At 38.5% G+C, this 17170-nt stretch overlaps 1 pseudogene; it reads right to left on the bottom strand.

Annotated features, from left to right (window-relative positions):
• Positions 1 to 1933: 1933 nt before the first annotated feature.
• Positions 1934 to 8488, bottom strand: LOC105714534 (axin interactor, dorsalization-associated protein-like; annotated as a pseudogene).
• Between the last annotated feature and the right edge of the window lie 8682 nt (positions 8489 to 17170).

The following is a 17170-nucleotide window of genomic DNA, read 5'->3' on the forward strand; positions in this document are numbered from 1 at the left end:
TTTGATTGCAGCCTTCTTTCACATTTAGTTGGAAGTAATGAAGGAACTTTTTATGAATGACTCCAGTCATTCATAAAAATGAAACATCAGTTTGACTGGTGTCTCCTGAATCCCCTGATACCATAACCTGGCAGTTGATCTGAACTGGGGATTACTCAAACCAGTTTGGCAATTCTGGTTTTCTCAATAAATAAACCACAGATGTCCTTGAACACCAACTAGTAAAGTAAGTCTTTGTAATGGGTTCTTTGTACTATTTGAGTAGTGAGTAAACATAGTTACTAAGGCTAGAATCTAAGCTAAATATTCAAACCAAAAATTTTAGAGTAACAAAGAATAAAACCAAACAGAATGTGAAGGGAAATGGATTCCAAGTCAAAGGAAGAAAAAGGAAAAGGAGGAAAGACAAAACTATAAATATAGACACCCAAAAAGAAGTTAAAAATATAGGGCAGGATTGAAAGCAAATGGAACACAATCTAAATTTGTAAATTTGTAATCAGTTGTAAATGTGTAAATGGACTCTCCCACCAAAAGGTGCTCTGGGTAACAGATGTAGCTTTACGTTGTTCACAGGTGATATGGTTTAGCTGTGTTACTGCCCAAATCTCATCTTGAATTTTACTCCCATAATTCCCACATGTTGTGGGAGGGACCGGGCTGGAGATAATTTGAATCATGATAGCAGTTTCCCCCATACTCTTCTCATGGTAGTGAGTAAGTCTCATGAGATCCGATGGTTTTATCAGGGATTTCTGCTTTTGCATCTTCCTCATTTTCTCTTGCTGCTGCCATGTAAGTAGTATCAGATTCTGAGGCCTCCCCAGCCATGTGAAACTGTAAGTCCAATTTAACTTCTTTTTCTTCCCAGTCTTGGGTTGTCTGTCAGCAGTGTGAAAATGGACTAATACAGTAAATTGATACCAGCAGAGTGGGATGTTGGTAAAAAGATACCTGCAAATGTGGAAGCGACTTTGAAATTGGGGATCAGGCAGTGGTTGGAACAGTTTAGAGGGCTCAGAAGAAGACAGGAAAATGTGGAAAAATTTGGAACCTCCTAAGAGACTTGTTGAATGGTTTTGATAAAAATGCTGATAGTGATATAAACAGTAAGGTCCAGGCTGAGGTGGTCTTAGATGGAGATGAGGAATTTGGTGGGAACTGGAGCAAAGGTGATTCTTGTTATGTTTCAGCAAAGAGACTGGTGGCATTTTGCCCCTGCCCTAGAGATTTGTGGAACTTTGAACTTGAGAGAGATGATTTAAGGTATCTGGTGGAAGAAATTTCTAAGCAGCAAAGCATTCAAAGGGTGACTTGGGTGCTGTTAAAAGCACTCCATTTTAAAAGGGCAAAAGAGCATAAAAGTTCAGAAAATTTGCAGCCTGATGATCAGTAGAAAAGAAAAACCCATTTTCTGAGGAGAAATGCAATCTGGCTGCAGAAATTTGCATAAGTAACAAGGAGCTGAATGTTAATGCCAAAGACAGTGTGAAAAATGTCTCCAAGGCACGTCACAGGTCTTTGTGGCTACCCCTCTCCTCACAGACCCAGAAGCCTAGGAGGAAAAAATGGTTTTGTGGTCTGGGTCCAGGGTCCCCATTCTGTGTCCAGCATAGGGACTTGGTGCCCTGCATCCCAGTTGCTCCCACCATTGCTAAAAGGGGCCAAGGTACAGCTCGGCCCATGGTTTCAAAGGAGGCAAGCCCCAACCCTTGGCAGCTTCCATGTGGTGATGAGCTTGAGGGTGTACAGAAGTCAAGAATTGAGGTTTGGGAACCTCCACCTAGATTTCAGAAGATGTATGGAAACTCTGGCCCACTGACATGGGTATGGCATGCTTCCTGCCTACTGAGAGTGAAAGTGATACACAGAGCTGTGATGGTTTCTAATGAGTAATAAAATTCACAAAAGTTCCAAATTATTCATGTCAGGATCACTCCTTGTGCAAAATTTGATGTATTAATAAATGAAGATCAAGTGGTTTCTGGTCTGTAATTGCAATTTCATTTTTTAAAGTCAGTAGGTTTCTTGTATAGTTCTATTACAAGTGGCCTAGGTTTAATTACATCCATCTCCATGAAGACGGAACACTTGGTGCTGGTAAACATTTTCGTAGGCTTGTAGTCTTTGAATTTAAAGGAGAGAGCTGCACCTTTGGTTAATTTTTAAATATAATTCTGCAGCTCAATGTTCATTAAAATGAACATATGTATCTTCTTAACGCCACAGGAGTCTCTTGCACAGTACTTAAATCTATGTCATTCAGCTCCTTTATACTAACTGTAATATAGCATATTTCAGACCAATTTTCTCAGTTCTAATAATGGATAACACTGCTCCTGATTCTGAGGGCAACTTTGGTAATAAAGTATTGATATGTGCTTCTTAGCATATTTTAGACCAGTTTTCTTAGGTCTTGTAGTGAGTAGCACCACTCTTGGGTCTGATAGCAACTTTGGTAATAAAATAGTGATATGGTTTGCTCTGTGTTCCCACACAAATCTTATCTTGAATTGTACTCCCATAATTCCCACATGTTATGGGAGGGACCTGGTGGGAGACAATTGAATCATAGCGGTGGTTTCCCCCATACTGTTCTCGTGTTAGTGAGTAAGTCTCACGAGATCTGATGGTTTCATCAGGGGCTTTTCCTTTTGCGTCTTCCTTATTCTCTCTTTGCCTGCTGCCATCTGTGTAAGATGGGACTTGCTTCTCCTTGCCTTCCACATGATTGTGAGGGTTTCTCAGCCATGTGGAACTGTAAGTCCAGTTAAACCTTTTTGTTTTGTAAATTGCCTAGTCTCAGGTATGTCTTGATCAGCACCATGAAAACAGACTAATACAAGTAGTAAAGTGCCAGGAACTCTAGCAGGAAAAGATCAGGAGATCCTGCTCCAGCACCGACCTGTTCTTCATCTGCTTCAAATTCCAAATGCTGTTTTTCACCAGGTACTAAAGTTCTTTTTAACAGAACAGGCTGAACATCAAATGGAAATTCTTTATTATATGTAAAAATATTCTTTAGTATTGGTTCTAGCTTCTTCAGGTCCTCCAGTTTCAGTTCTTTTTGAGACTTTGTGGAGCGTAAAGCTGCACTTCACAATTCCAAGCATGTGGCAACATTGCCTGTGGTTTTCTTTTGTTCTTCTGTGAATTCTCGTGTTGAGCTTGGGCCTCTTTTCGTAGAAGTCTTGTTAATATCTAATATTTGTCTATCACTTCCACCATGTGGCTCCAAGAGTCAAAGCTGGTGCCTCTCCTAAAACTGGTTCCCCAGTGCCGTAGTAGACTCTGGGTCACAAAGTTGACCAGTCCTTACCCCATCCCCTCCTGTTCCTACCCCAGCGAGGCTGGGCTTTTAGGCACCATCCTGGCTGCGTCTGACCCCAGTATTGATAGGGCCAGGAGGAACCACTATAGCAAACTCTGCCACCCTCCAAGGAGCCACACAAGCCTATTTGCAACCACTCTTATCTTCTTTTTTCTCTCTCTTTCTTTTTAGTGTGATTGTGGTATTTATTTGGAACATAGTAGGTTCCTTTGTTTCACATTGCTTTCAGTTTTTGTTCCCCCTTCCCATGCTTACTGATTAATCTTACATTTCTAATATGTGGGATAAATACTTTAAAAGCCAAAACTATACAAAAGGAGGAAGAGCTTCAAGATGCTTGACTAGAGGCATCTGGAACTGCCACCTCCACAAAGAAGAACCAACATAGTGAGTAGATAATCACACTTTGAATAGATTATTGAAAGAACACTGGAATTCAACAGAGAAGTGACAAGAAACACAGCAAGGAGGAAGGAATTGAGGCAGCCTGCTGGGCTGGATCCCTTGGGAACCTAGGGGTGCTCCTCAATGTAGGACAGAGTAGGTGGGCGGTCCCAGCAGTCCACGTTCTCACCACAGGCTCCTGCAATCCCAGCCACAGGAAAGCCCCTCCATCCACCCGCAGACTTAACAGAGGGCGCCGCCTGGAGGCTTCAGGATGGCATTGCTCCAGAGCTGGATACAACACCATCCCTACAACAGCATAGTACCATACAGAGAGTTCAGTTCCCACCAAAGGGCATCCTGCCTGGGGGCCCCAACAGCCCTGACTCCACATATCCTCCACACATCAATATTCCCTGCCTGCAGCCCCTGCTGTGACTGGCTGGTGCTGTTGCTGCCAGGGCTGAAGCGTGGTGAACCATTCCAAAGACTCCGCTGACCCTACTGCCCACAGCAGTGAAGAAACTATACATTTTCACATGCCCTGAAGACAAATTCCCCTAGCCACAAGAGCTGCTACAGCAGCCAGGGCCAAAGGCTGAGCAAAGTGTGAGCTCCGCAGCCACCTGCATAGGACTACTGCCACTGAAAACAACCCCATTTCACCTCGGTCCTAGGGATCACCCTGCTCCTGCCTACCACAGCCCCTGCAGGCACCACTGAGGGCCCTTAGGTCAGGTCCGCCAGGCTGGCTCAGCACCCCCAGTGCCAGAGCATGCTGTCCCATCTGGGCACCTAGGAACCACTCAGTGCTCAGTTGAGTCCACCATTGGTGTCACCTGAGCACTCCTGTCAGGGCCCTGGGGACGGGCTCTCAGGCCATCACAGCCAACACCAGCACCAGTGTGGATAGCTTGGGAGCCAAGGGTTTGTTCATCCTCTGCTACTGCTGTCTCCCATACCACACCTACTGCCCGAGGCCTTGAGAACCTGCCCACTGCTGCCACTGCTGGCACTGGAGCAGGACACCTGGAAGCCCAACAACCAGCCCACCTGAACCAGCTACTGCTGGGGACAGGGAGTGCTGCCCTGGGGCCCAAGGGCAGGCACTCTCAATCTGCCACTGCAGACACAGGCCCTGGGACAGGACCACTTGATGTCCCTGTACCCAGCAAAACTTTACCACAGATTCTCTGATAACAAGAATTGGAGCCTGAAAAGACAGCAATACGAAATTCTGAATTGGTCCTGCCAAATAGTTTGATGTTTCAACTTTCCACAGAACAGGTAGACATTCTGTATATTCACTAGCAGTGAAGCATTAAGAAAAGTGGCTAAAGAAACTCATAATAAAATGAGTTTCTTTCTCATAATCAAATGAAAGCTTTTCTATAAGAAAAAATTAGATTAGTGTTATTTCCAGTGTTATCTACATACCTTAAATGCAAGAAAATGATCTCGAAATAGAAAGGATAAGAAGAGAATCAATGAAATGGGCAAATGCCGAGTTTTGTTTTTCAAATATCTGAAAAATTGCTGAGTTTTTCAGTTTTACATAAGAGTGTGTTGTAAAACTGTGCAGCCTGATTAGCAAGCCAATAAAACTATCTTGCCAAGTGGTTTTAAAGGTCTAGCTCATTAGTAATTTAAAAAGAATCTGCATCAAGCTAGAAGACACTGTTTCATCAGATAAATTACACATGATCTTTTAAGTTTGGGTTTTATAGTTTTAATTGAATGTTTGCACCACTTATAATGTCACAGTGTTTAAGATTTCACGTAACAATTGCCATGTGACACTTCTCACATTATCGTGTAAGTCCTCTAACAAGGTGAGAGAGAGAGAGAGAGATTGTGTGTGTGTGTGTGTGTGTGTGTGTGTGTGTGTGTGTGGTGTATGTTTTTTTCTAGATTTTTATTTTAGCAAGTCACAATAGACACTATTTTCTGGTTTTAACTTTGATGCAATGACATTAATTATTCTGCAATTATGGAGCACTGGATACATACTGGACATCATATTTGTCATTAATGTACTAAGATAAACATGCTGCAATCTTGCATTTGTAAAATTTACAAGCTAAAAAGGAATACAGACAGGCTCCTAAAAATAAGTTTTCCTAGACTGATCGTAATAGGTATCAAATCCATTTTTATCAATGATCTTAGTTTTTAGAGCTAAATGGGTCCTAAAACTCATTCTTTCATGTTTTAAAAAAGGAAAACTAGGCTGAAGCAGATTATAATTTGTCCAAGTGTCCTTATTATCCCAGAACTAGAAATAAATCTCCACCTTAAGTCTAAATCTTTTTCAGTTGATAAAATCTTAGAAGCACACTAGTTATTACAGGGAACCAAACATTAAATGGTTTCTGGTTAGCAGCAAAGCTAACTCCTGAGAATGATTTTCTCATTTTTATGTAAAATATGACATTAAATAAACATGAACAAAATTAACATTACTAAAGAATTTTGATTTGTCAATAGAATTTTATTTTGTTATCAATTTTATATTTACTAATTCACTAAAATGCTTTAAAATAATTTGTAATTTATACTATATGGGTTTTAGCTTAATTATACATATTTGTACTTAATTTATTTTATACCTCCCAAAAATGGTTAAAAAAAAGACACATTTGAAGGTTACATCACACATTTAGATAAGGAGTAGAAAAGTAGTGAAACTCAGATGTGCTTACATTTGTTTCGATAATTATAAAAGTATTTAACTTACAGCACAGAAGTTAAGGATCTGTTACCTGCTTTAAAGATTAGAGCTTCATCATATTAAGGAGAGCTTTTTTTCCCACTTGATATATTGAATACTCCTACTAAATAATAGTTCTTTTGTTTCTGTAGTTTTTATGACCAGAGCTTGTGTATTGACAGTTTTGTATTTTTGTTTTCATCTATAGCTGTTAAAAGCCACAGAATATGTCTCTGCAGTACCAAGGGAAATGGCAGGAGACCAAACATGCGTGATCAGCATAAAATGAGCAGTCTAGCCCACTCAGGCCTCCAGTGTATAGTTTTAATGAAGTGAATATCCAGCAAATTGATACTTTTAACATAACCATCTATTTGAAATATGTATGTCTACATCCAAAAAGAGAACTAATAGAGAAGACCTGAACTTAAGTTTCTCAAGTAGTGGTTAAATTACTCTTTTAGCAGCAAAGCACAGTCCAGTATCAATTATAGAAAAAATTCTTTCTCACACAAAAAAATAAGTTCAGAGGTGTAAAAATATAAAACTAATGTTGTTTCCTCTCCTACCTGAACTGAGCAACACACATAACACAATCTAAAACTCAGGATTCACATGAGGTGTTTTCTAGTGCCGGACAGCAAGTTGCAAGGCATCTCCTGTCAGGAACTCATTGATTCCTTAGAAAATACTCTCTGTTATAGTCGATAATAGTATCAAAATGAAAGGTTTAAAATGTTTGCATTCTTTACTCGGCTAGTGACTACTTACTGTATACTCATCTATATGCCAGACACATTTTATTTATAGTGAATGTAGGCACTATTTGCTTAATAATGAATACAAGGAAGGCCGGGCGCGGTGGCTCAAGCCTGTAATCCCAGCACTTTGGGAGGCCGAGGCAGGTGGATCATGAGGTCAAGACCATCCTGGTCAACATGGTGAAACCCCGTCTCTACTAATACAAAAAATTAGCTGGGCATGGTGGCGCGTGCCTGTAATCCCAGCTACTCAGGAGGCTGAGGCAGGAGAATTGCCTGAACCCAGGAGGCGGAGGTTGCGGAGAGCCGAGATCGCGCCATTGCACTCCAGCCTGGGTAACAAGAGCGAAACTCCGTCTCAAAAAAAAAAAAAAAAAAAAAAAAATAATGAATACAAGGAAATTAAGACTAACTCCAGAGCGGTTAAATGAATTGTTTAAGGAGATAACACAAGTAAGTGACAAAAAGATGTTCTTTCTAACTCCGAAATCTGATGTCTTTCCTTATGTTTGTTTGCCCAGGCAATTTGAGGTGGTAATACATTTCACTATTGTATGACAAGGAAATCAGTTCTAGACCTGTCTCTGCCACTATCCAGCTGGGTGACATGAGAGTTCATTTCTCAACCTCTTTGAGCCTTAGTTTCCACATTTATTCTGAATCAATATAGCTAGATCTCAGAAAAAGGTCAACTTAACAGAGATTATAGGAAGGCAAGTTTTTAATTAATGTAACATGTCATTTCAAATCTGTAAAGATAATTTATCATCATATTCATAGAATATATGTGATGATTTTCAGACTATTATCTTATAAACTATTTAGAAAGAAAAAGATGTCACCATTAAACTAAACTATGACCAAGTCACTTTCTGTCTGTGATATAAATTCCTTGATGAGCAGCAACACGCTATGAAGCACCACCAAGGTTGCAGCTAGGTCATTCTGTGAGTGCATGGGTGGTGGTGCAGGCAGGGAAGGCAAATTCACATGCAGAATACTTGTTTGTCCCAGTGAGGACGAGTCTGAGTCTGCCTCCTTCATAATGCAAAAGGTCAATGTAATCAGCCACCCACAAGTAGCTGGCTGGTCCCACAAGCAATGGTGCCATCTTAGGGGTTCAATGTTAGTATCTATTTTGTCAGACTGCACACTCAGCAGTCACAGCAGCCAAACCAGACAACAAAGGGATGCCATGTTGTAGACTTCAGGCATAGCCTTCATTGCTGCCACCTTGGCCACTATGTCCACAGGCCCATCAAGCAAGCACCAGGGTGGCTGATGAAAGAGGCTAACCGACATCCTCTGAGTGCTTCATTTTGGCCTTCTAATATTACCAGCCCCCTCCTTAGTAAGATGCCCTTTTATGGTGTTCACATGAGACATACCTATCTTCATAGTCTGTGCCAACTCCAAGCAATCCAGCTACATGCCTCTCCCCCGACTTCCTTTTTATCCACTTTACAATCCTTTCTTCTAAGCCTCCGACCATTCAACCAGACTTAGCAACTGCCCTCAAACTGTTGTAGATACACAGTTGGCCCTTTAACAACGCAGGAGTTAAATGCAGAGACACTAATGAAGTCGAAAATCCATGTATGACATTTGACTTTCCCAAACCTTAACTATTAATAGCTTACTGTTGATGGGAAGCCTTACCATTAACATAAACAATCGATTAACACCTATTTTGCATGTTACCTGTATCATATATCATGCCCTGACAATAAAGTAAGCTACAGAAAAGAATGTGTTATTAAGAAAATCATAAGGAAGATAAAATATATTTACTATTTACTAAGTGGAAGTGAACCATCATGAAGGTCTTTATCCTCATCATCTTCACATTCAATAAGCTGAAGAGGAGGAAAAGGATTGGTCTTGCCGTCTCAGCGGTGGCAGAGAAGAAAATCCTTGTGTAAGTGGACTTACACACTTAAACATTTGTTGCTTAAGTGTCAACAATATATTTCTGGCAACCTGCTTCAAACTAAGCAACCAAGTTTTGCCCACAGGGAAAGGTTTCCTTCACTGTTTTCCTTTATGATCACCTCTGAGTGGGGCTAGAATGCTCTAGTCATGCTCTTTCAGTTGGCATCAGCATTTCTTGCAGACCTACCTCTCTGTAACTAGGCTTTGAGTTTTTTCTTCTTTAGTCAACTGATCATAAAATACTTCCCAGATGGATTGAGAGAAGAGGCAATGCAGCAGAAGTTGGTGATAAAGGAGTCTGAGTTACCCACTCACAACTTATTTGTACCTTCTAAACCTGACTCAGTCAATTGTCTTTTATGCCCTTTCCACTTAGTGATAAATCACTAATGCTTATACCCATGTGTATGGCTTGCTAGAAAAAATGATATCCACTTCATTACAGGAAACTTAGTCTGCAAGATCAACTGGTATGACATAAACAAGGACTCTCTAGCAAGGCCTGAGTAGCCTGTAGGAAGCCTGGAAGCAAACATAGCAAAACCCAGGAACTTGAAACTAATATTAAATATCTGTAATGTTTTAAAGGAATAAACACAACAAGGAAATGAAGGAAAGACATATTTATTTTAAAAGAATTCCCAGAGCTAAAAAAACAACCAATTATCTGAGGTGAAAAATCCACAAAATGGACTTAGATGAAGTTTAGATCGGGCTGAATAAATGACTGGTTAACTTAAAGACATTATAATAGAAATTATCCAAATTAAAGCATTGAAATAAATACAGTTTTTTTAAAGGAAAGCCTTAAGAAAATGAAAATGTGTGAGACAATATCAAGCAGTCCAAAATCTGTTTCATTGGAGATCTAATTAGACAGAAAGTATATTTTAAAAAATAATTGCCAAAAACTTCAAATTTGATGAAAACTCAAACTTAAATTCCATATATCTGAACAAACCCTAAGCAGAAGAAAAAAAGTAAACACAAATCAACATATATGATAATTAAAGTGCAAAAAACAAATTAACAAACAACTGTGATAAAGGAAAAAAAATCTGAAAAATTGCCAGAGGTAAAAGAATACATTACAAATAGGGGAACAAAGATACTACTACTATAGACACAAATATCACAACAAAACCAAGTTGAAAGTATAGGAAAAAAGTCATGAAAACAGTAATTATTAGAAGAATGCTGCATTAATATCAGACATAGAAAAATTTAGGACAGGGAATATTATCAGAAATTAGAAAAAAGGTATGTGTCATAATGATAAAGGAGTAAACCCATCAAAAGACATAACAACACTTCTAAAAATTAGTTCTACAAGATGTAGAGAGTAGGTACATAAATTGAAAGATTCAATTTTTTTTCAAGCTGATCTGTAGACTTAGCAATTCTGAAACAAAAATGTCATTTTTCATAGAGATCAACAAATTAATTTTAAAATTTAAACTGAAATGCAAAGGATGTAAAATAGCAAAGAAATTTTAGAAAGGAGAAATACAATTTGACCCCACTTTTATTTTATTTTTTTTCTGTTTTAAGTTCAGGGGTACATGAGCAGGATGTGCAGGTTTGTTATTCAGGTAAATGTGTATCCATAGTGGTTTGCCACCCAGATTATCCCATCATTCAGGTATTAATTCCAGCATCCACTAGCTATTTTTCTTGATCCTCTGCATCCTCCTACCCCACACCCTGACAGGCTCCAGTGTGTGTTGTTCCCCTACACCATGTATCCATGTGTTTGTATCATTTAGCTCCCATTTATAAGTGAAAACATATGGTAGTTGGTTTTCTATTCCTGCACTAGTTTGCTAAGGATCATAGTCTCCAGCTCCATCCATGTCCCTGCAAAGGACATGATCTCATTCCTTTTTATGGCTGCATAGTATTTTATATTGTATATTTACCACATTTTCTTTATCCAGTCTAACTGATGAGCATTTAGGTTGATTCCATGTCTTTGCTGTCATGAATAGCGTTGCAACGAACATATGCATGTATGTGTCTTCATAATAGAATGCTTTATATTCCTTTGAGTATATATCTAGTAATGGCACTGCTGGGTGGAATGGTATTTTTGCCTCTAGGTCTTTGAGGTATTGCCACACTATCTTACACAATGATTGAACTAATTTATACTCCCACTAACTGTGTAAGAGCATTCCTGTTTCTTCGCAGCCTCATCAGCATCTATTGTTTCTTAACTTTTTAATAATCACCATTCTGACTGGTGTGAGATGGGATCTCATCGTGGTTTTTATTTGCGTTTCTCTAATGATCAGTGATTTGAGCTTTGTAAAATATGTTTGTTGGCAAAATGTATTGGACACCACTTTTGATGATAAATTTTAAATTGCTGTAATAAAGACTGTACAGTGTTTCTAAAATAAGTATATAAATCAATAGAGCACTATAGTGAGACCAGAAATAAAGCCAGACATATACAGTCAATTGATTTATTATAAAGTTATCAATGCCTTTTAGGAATTGGGAAATAATAGTCTTTTCAACAAATAGTGATCCATATAGAAAAAATAAACATTGACACTATCTAACTACATATACAAAAATTAACTCAAAATAAATCATATACCTAAACACAAAAGCTAAAACCCAGAACTTTTAAAAGAACACCTAGGAAGAAATAATTCAATCTTACGGTAAGCAAAGATTTCTTACCTAGGTAACAAGGACAAAAACCTCCAAAATGATTGATAAAATTAACTGAATCTAATTGTTTAGAAGCTATTCCTCAAAGTACACCAAAAAGAAGATGAAAATGCAAGTTAAGATGTAAATGTCCTGTGTATACATTTGTATTTTATGATCATTAGATTAACAGAAAATAAGCATAGAATAAATAAAATTTCCAAAGGCAATAGTCAGTTCCACAACAAACACTAATAAAATTGACAAATCTCTGGCTTGTCTTGAGAGAGCAAGAAAAAGAGAAAGAGAAGAGGCAGAGAGAGAACAAATGAACATTATTAAGCGCTAAAAGGAAGAGAACTCATGCATAAACACACTAATAACATTAAAGTAAAATTTTGTAAATATTTTATAACAATATAATTGAAAACTTAGATGAAATGAATATCTATATATTTTATTTTTTGAAAATACATAACTCCAAAAGTCATGGACATTATGAAAGGGAAAACCTGAATAATTCCAACTTTTATAAATATTATTCCAGCGTATATAAAAGACTCTACATGTAATTTTTGAGTATAGAATAATTTCAATACCAAAAATATTTCTCTTAATGTACAGAAACTAAGAAAAAAGGAAAGTTTCTTGTCAACCTCACTCACAAGCATAGATGAAAAATCCTAACAGCTGTATAAATTAGCCACCAAATTCAACAATGTGTAAGCCAATAATACCTCTTGACCCAAAGATATAAGAACAAGTCAACACTAGAAATTCTATTAATGTACTTCATTCCATTTACGTATTTTAAGAAGAAGGATATTACATCTTTTATAGTAAAAATTCCTTTTTATAAATTGTATTGTATACATTTAAAATATACAACATGATGTTATGAGATACATATAGATAATAAAAAATAGTTACTAGAGTGAAGCAAATTAATATATCTATCATTTCACATAGTAACCTTTTTTCTGTAGCAAAAGCAGCTAAAATCTATTCATTTAGCAAAAATCTTAAATGCAATATACTGTTACTAACCATAGTTCTTGTACATGAGGTCTCTAGATTTGCCCCTCCTACATATCTGCTATTTTGCATCATTTTCCTGCCCCTGACCACATCCCTGGTAACTACTGCTTTATTCTCTATCTCCAGACATTTGACTTTTTTTTTAATTCCACATGTAAGTGAAATTGTAATATATTTCTTTCTGTGTCTGGCTGATTTTAGTTAACATAATGTCTTCCAGGTTCATTCATGGCAAAGGGCAGGATGTCAGTTTTAAGGCTGAATAATGTGACATTGTGTGTGTTGTGTGTGTGTGTGTTTGTGTATGTGTGCATGTCACAGTTTTTTAAAATTCATTTGACCATTGATGGACACTCAGGTTGTTTCCATATCTTGGCTATTGTGACTACTGTTGCAATGAACATGGAAATACAGATATCTTTAGAAGGTTATGATTTCCTTCCCTTTGGGTATATATCCAGCAGAAGGAATGCTGGGTCATATGGTTGTTCTATTAATTTCTTTAGAAGCCTCTTGATACTATTTGAATGTGTGTGCCCTCCAAATCCCATGTAGAAATTTGATCCCCAGTGTTGGAGGTGGGGCCTGGTGAGAGGTGTTTGGGTCATAGGAGTAGATCCCTCATGAATGTCTTGGTGCTGTCCTTGCAGGAATGAGTGAGTTCTCACTCTATTAGTTACCACTAGATTTAACTGTTAAAAAGAGCCTGGCACCACCCCAAGCTCTCTTGCTCCCTCTCTTATAATGTGACATGCCTGCTTCCCCTTTGCTTTCTGCCATGAGTAAAAGCTTCTTGAAGCCTCACCAGAAGCCAAGCAGATGCTGGTACCATGCGTCTTGTATAGCATGAACCACGAGCCCAATAAACGTCCTTTCTTTATAAATTACCCAGCCTCAGATACTTCTTTACAGCCATAAAAAATGGACTAATTAATAGAGAAAATTGGTACTGGGAGCGGGGCATTGATAGAAAGATACCTGAAAATGTGGAAAGGTTTAGGAACTGGGTAACACACAGGGATTGAAAGAGTTTGGAGGGTTCAAATGAAGAAAGGCAGATGGAAATTTTGGAACTCCTTAGAGACTGGTTAAGTGGTTGTGACCAAAATACAGACAGAAATACACACAGTGAAGGTCAGGCTGAAGAGGTGTAGATGGAAATGAGAAACTTATTGGATAGTGGAACAAAGATCACCCTTGTTATACCCTAGCAAAGAACTTGGCTGCATTGTTTTCATGCCCTAGGGCTCTGTGGCAGGCTGAGCTTAAGAGTAATGACCTAGGATATCTGATGTAAAAAATTTCTAAGTAGCAAAGTATTCAAGAAATGGCATGGCTGCCTCTAACAGCCTGTAATCAGATATGGTAGCAAAGGAGTGAGTTTAAAGTTGGAACTTACAATCAAAAGGGAAGAAGAACCTAAAAATTTAGAAAATTAGCAACCTGGCTGTGTGGTAGAGAAGGAAAAAGCATTTTCAGAAAAGAAATACAAGTGGACTGTGTGGTGGAGCAACCACTTGCTACAGAGATTAGCATGACTAAAAGGGAGACAGGTACTAACAGCCAAGACTGTGAGAAAGAGGCCTCAAAAGCATTTCAGAAGTCTTCAGGATAGCCCTCCCCATCACAGGCCAAGAGGCCTGGAGAATGGAATGGATCTGGGGACCAGGACCAGGGCGCCATTGTCCTGTGCCTCTTCAGGATATGTTCCCTGCATCCTGGCCACTACAGCTACAGCCACAGCTCAAATGGCCACAGGTACTGCTTGGGCCACCACTAAGCCTTGGCTGTTTCACAGATTATAAAAGTGAAGGTCTTGCAGCTTCTACCTAGATTTCAGAGAATATATGAGAAAGCCTCAGTGGCTACACAGAAACCTTTCACAAGGGCAGAGCCTCTACTAGGGCAGTGCCTAGAGAAAATGTGGAATTGGAGTTCCCATACAGAGTCCCTACAGGGAAACTGCCTATTGAAGCTGTGGGAATAGAGCTCCTGTCCTCCCAGATCCCAGAATGGTAGTCACTGGTAACTTGCACCCTCAGCCTGGAAAAGCTGCAGGCACGAGACTCCAACTCATAAATGCAAGCATGGGGACTGAACCCAGCATGGTCATGAGGGCAGGGTTATCTGAGGTCTTAGGAGCCTGCCCTCACACCAGGGTGCAGAATATGGAGTCAAGGAAGATTGTTTTGTAGCTTTAAGGTGTAATTTCTGCCCTTTTGGGTTTCAAACTTGCATGGGGACTATTGCCCCTTTCTTTTGGCTGATCCCTTTCTTTTGGAATGGGAATGTTTACCCAATGCCTGTATCACCATTGTACCTTAGAAGTAAATAACTTGTTTTTAATTTTACAGGCTATAGGTAGAAGGAACTTGCCTTGAGTGTGTCGATGAAAAGAGTCAAACTCTGTAAAATATTTGAAGAGATTTATTCTGAGCCAAATATGAGTGACTATCGCCCATGACACAGCCCTCAGGAGTTCCTGAGAACATGTGTCCAAGGTGATTGGGGTACAGCTTGGCTTTCTATATTTAGGAAGGCATAAGACATCAATCAAATACATTTAAGAGATACATTGGTTTGGTTTAGAAAGGTGAGACAACTCAAAGTGGGGGCTTCTAGGCTTTAGATAAATTTAAACATTTTCTGGTTGACAATTGGTTGAGTTTCTCTAAAGATCTAGATCAATAGAAAGGAATGTTCAGTTTAAAGATCAAGGATTGTGGATACAAAGTTTTATTGTACATAGGAAGCCCTTAGATAGCAGACTTTAAAGAGAGCAGGTAGTAAATTGTTTTTTTATCAGACTTAAAAGAGTGCCTGGCTCTTAGTTGATTATCTCCCGGATCTGGAAAGGAAGGAAGAAAACAAAGGGGCAAGGAGGTTCTCTATAGAATGTGGATTTTTCCCACAAGAGACTTTGCAGGGCAATTTCAAGGTAGGTCAAGGAAATATATTTGGGGGTTAATTTTTTTTCCTTGTCTCATAATGTATGGTAGAGTCAGGTTGAAAAGTAAGTTACAATATATAGGGTCAAATAAAACCCATTTGATGATAACTTATGGTTTGTAGGGCATAACTCCCTAGACTCATTGGTAGGAAATTGTGTAAGATAAAAAATCAAAGCTTAGTCTTCCAGTCTTGGATGAGACTTTGGACTTTTTAGTTGATGCTGGAAGGAGTTAAGAAATTGGAGAACTGTTGGGAAGGGATGATTGTACTTTGAATGTGGAAAGGACATGAGATTGGGGGATCAGGAGTAAACTGATATGGTTTGAATGTATGTCCTCTCCAAATCTCGTGTTAAAATTTGATCTCAAATGTTGGAGTTTGGCATAGCAGTAAGAGTATGGGTCACGGTGGTGGATCCCTCATGAATGGTTTGGTGCTGTCCTCATAGTAATGAGTGATTTCTCACACTATGAGTCACCATGAGATCTGATTGTTGTATCTGATTGTTAAAAAGAACCTGCCATCTCTGCCCTCATCTTGTTCCCACTCTATGTGACACAGTTACTTCGCCCTTGCCTTCTGCCACAAGTAAAAGCTTCCTGAGGCTTTACCAGGAGCCAAGCAGATGCTGATGCCATGCTTCTTGTACAGCCTGCAGAACTAGGAGCCAAATATACCTCTCTTCCTTATAAATTAGCAGCCTCAGGTATTCTTTATAGCAATACTAAATGAACTAACATACTTCCATACTGTGTTCCATAATGACTGCACCAATCTACACTTTCACTAATAGCATACAGTGGTTTCTTTTACTTTATAGCCTTGCCCCATATTTATCTATTGTCTCTGATTATAGTCATTCTAATGGGTGTGAGGCAATATCTCATTGTGGTTTTAATTTGCATTCCTCTGATGAACAGTGAGGTGGTACTTTTTTAATATACTTGTGGGCTGTTTTTATGTCTTCTTCAGAGAAATGTCTATTCCAGTCCTTTGTCCATTCATCTGTTAATCAAATGTTTGTTCTTTTTTTTCAGTTGTCAGAGTTCTTTATAAATGTTAGATATTAATCCCTTATCAGATATATAGTTTGCAAATATTTTTTCCCAATAAGTAGGTTGGCTTTTCATTGTGTTGATTGTTTCTTTTGCTGTACAATATAGCAAAATTCTTAGGAAAGCAGCAACAGAACATAATAGCCTTATGCTGATGAAGAATAACTATACAAAATCTAAAATATACATTTTGTTTAAGGGTGCAAATTTCAAAAGAATTTTTTTAATTTAAGGAACAAGGCAAGTATATGAACTATCACAAGTTCTAATAAATATTATACTAGGGATCACAGTAGCATGTGAAGACCGAAAAAGAAATAAACATTACAAAATAAGAAAGGAAAAA

Source organism: Aotus nancymaae, unplaced genomic scaffold (assembly GCF_030222135.1).
Source record: "Aotus nancymaae isolate 86718 unplaced genomic scaffold, 86718_ANA_hifiasm-v0.15.2.pri h1tg000020l, whole genome shotgun sequence".
Classification (NCBI taxonomy): Eukaryota; Metazoa; Chordata; class Mammalia; order Primates; family Aotidae; genus Aotus; species Aotus nancymaae.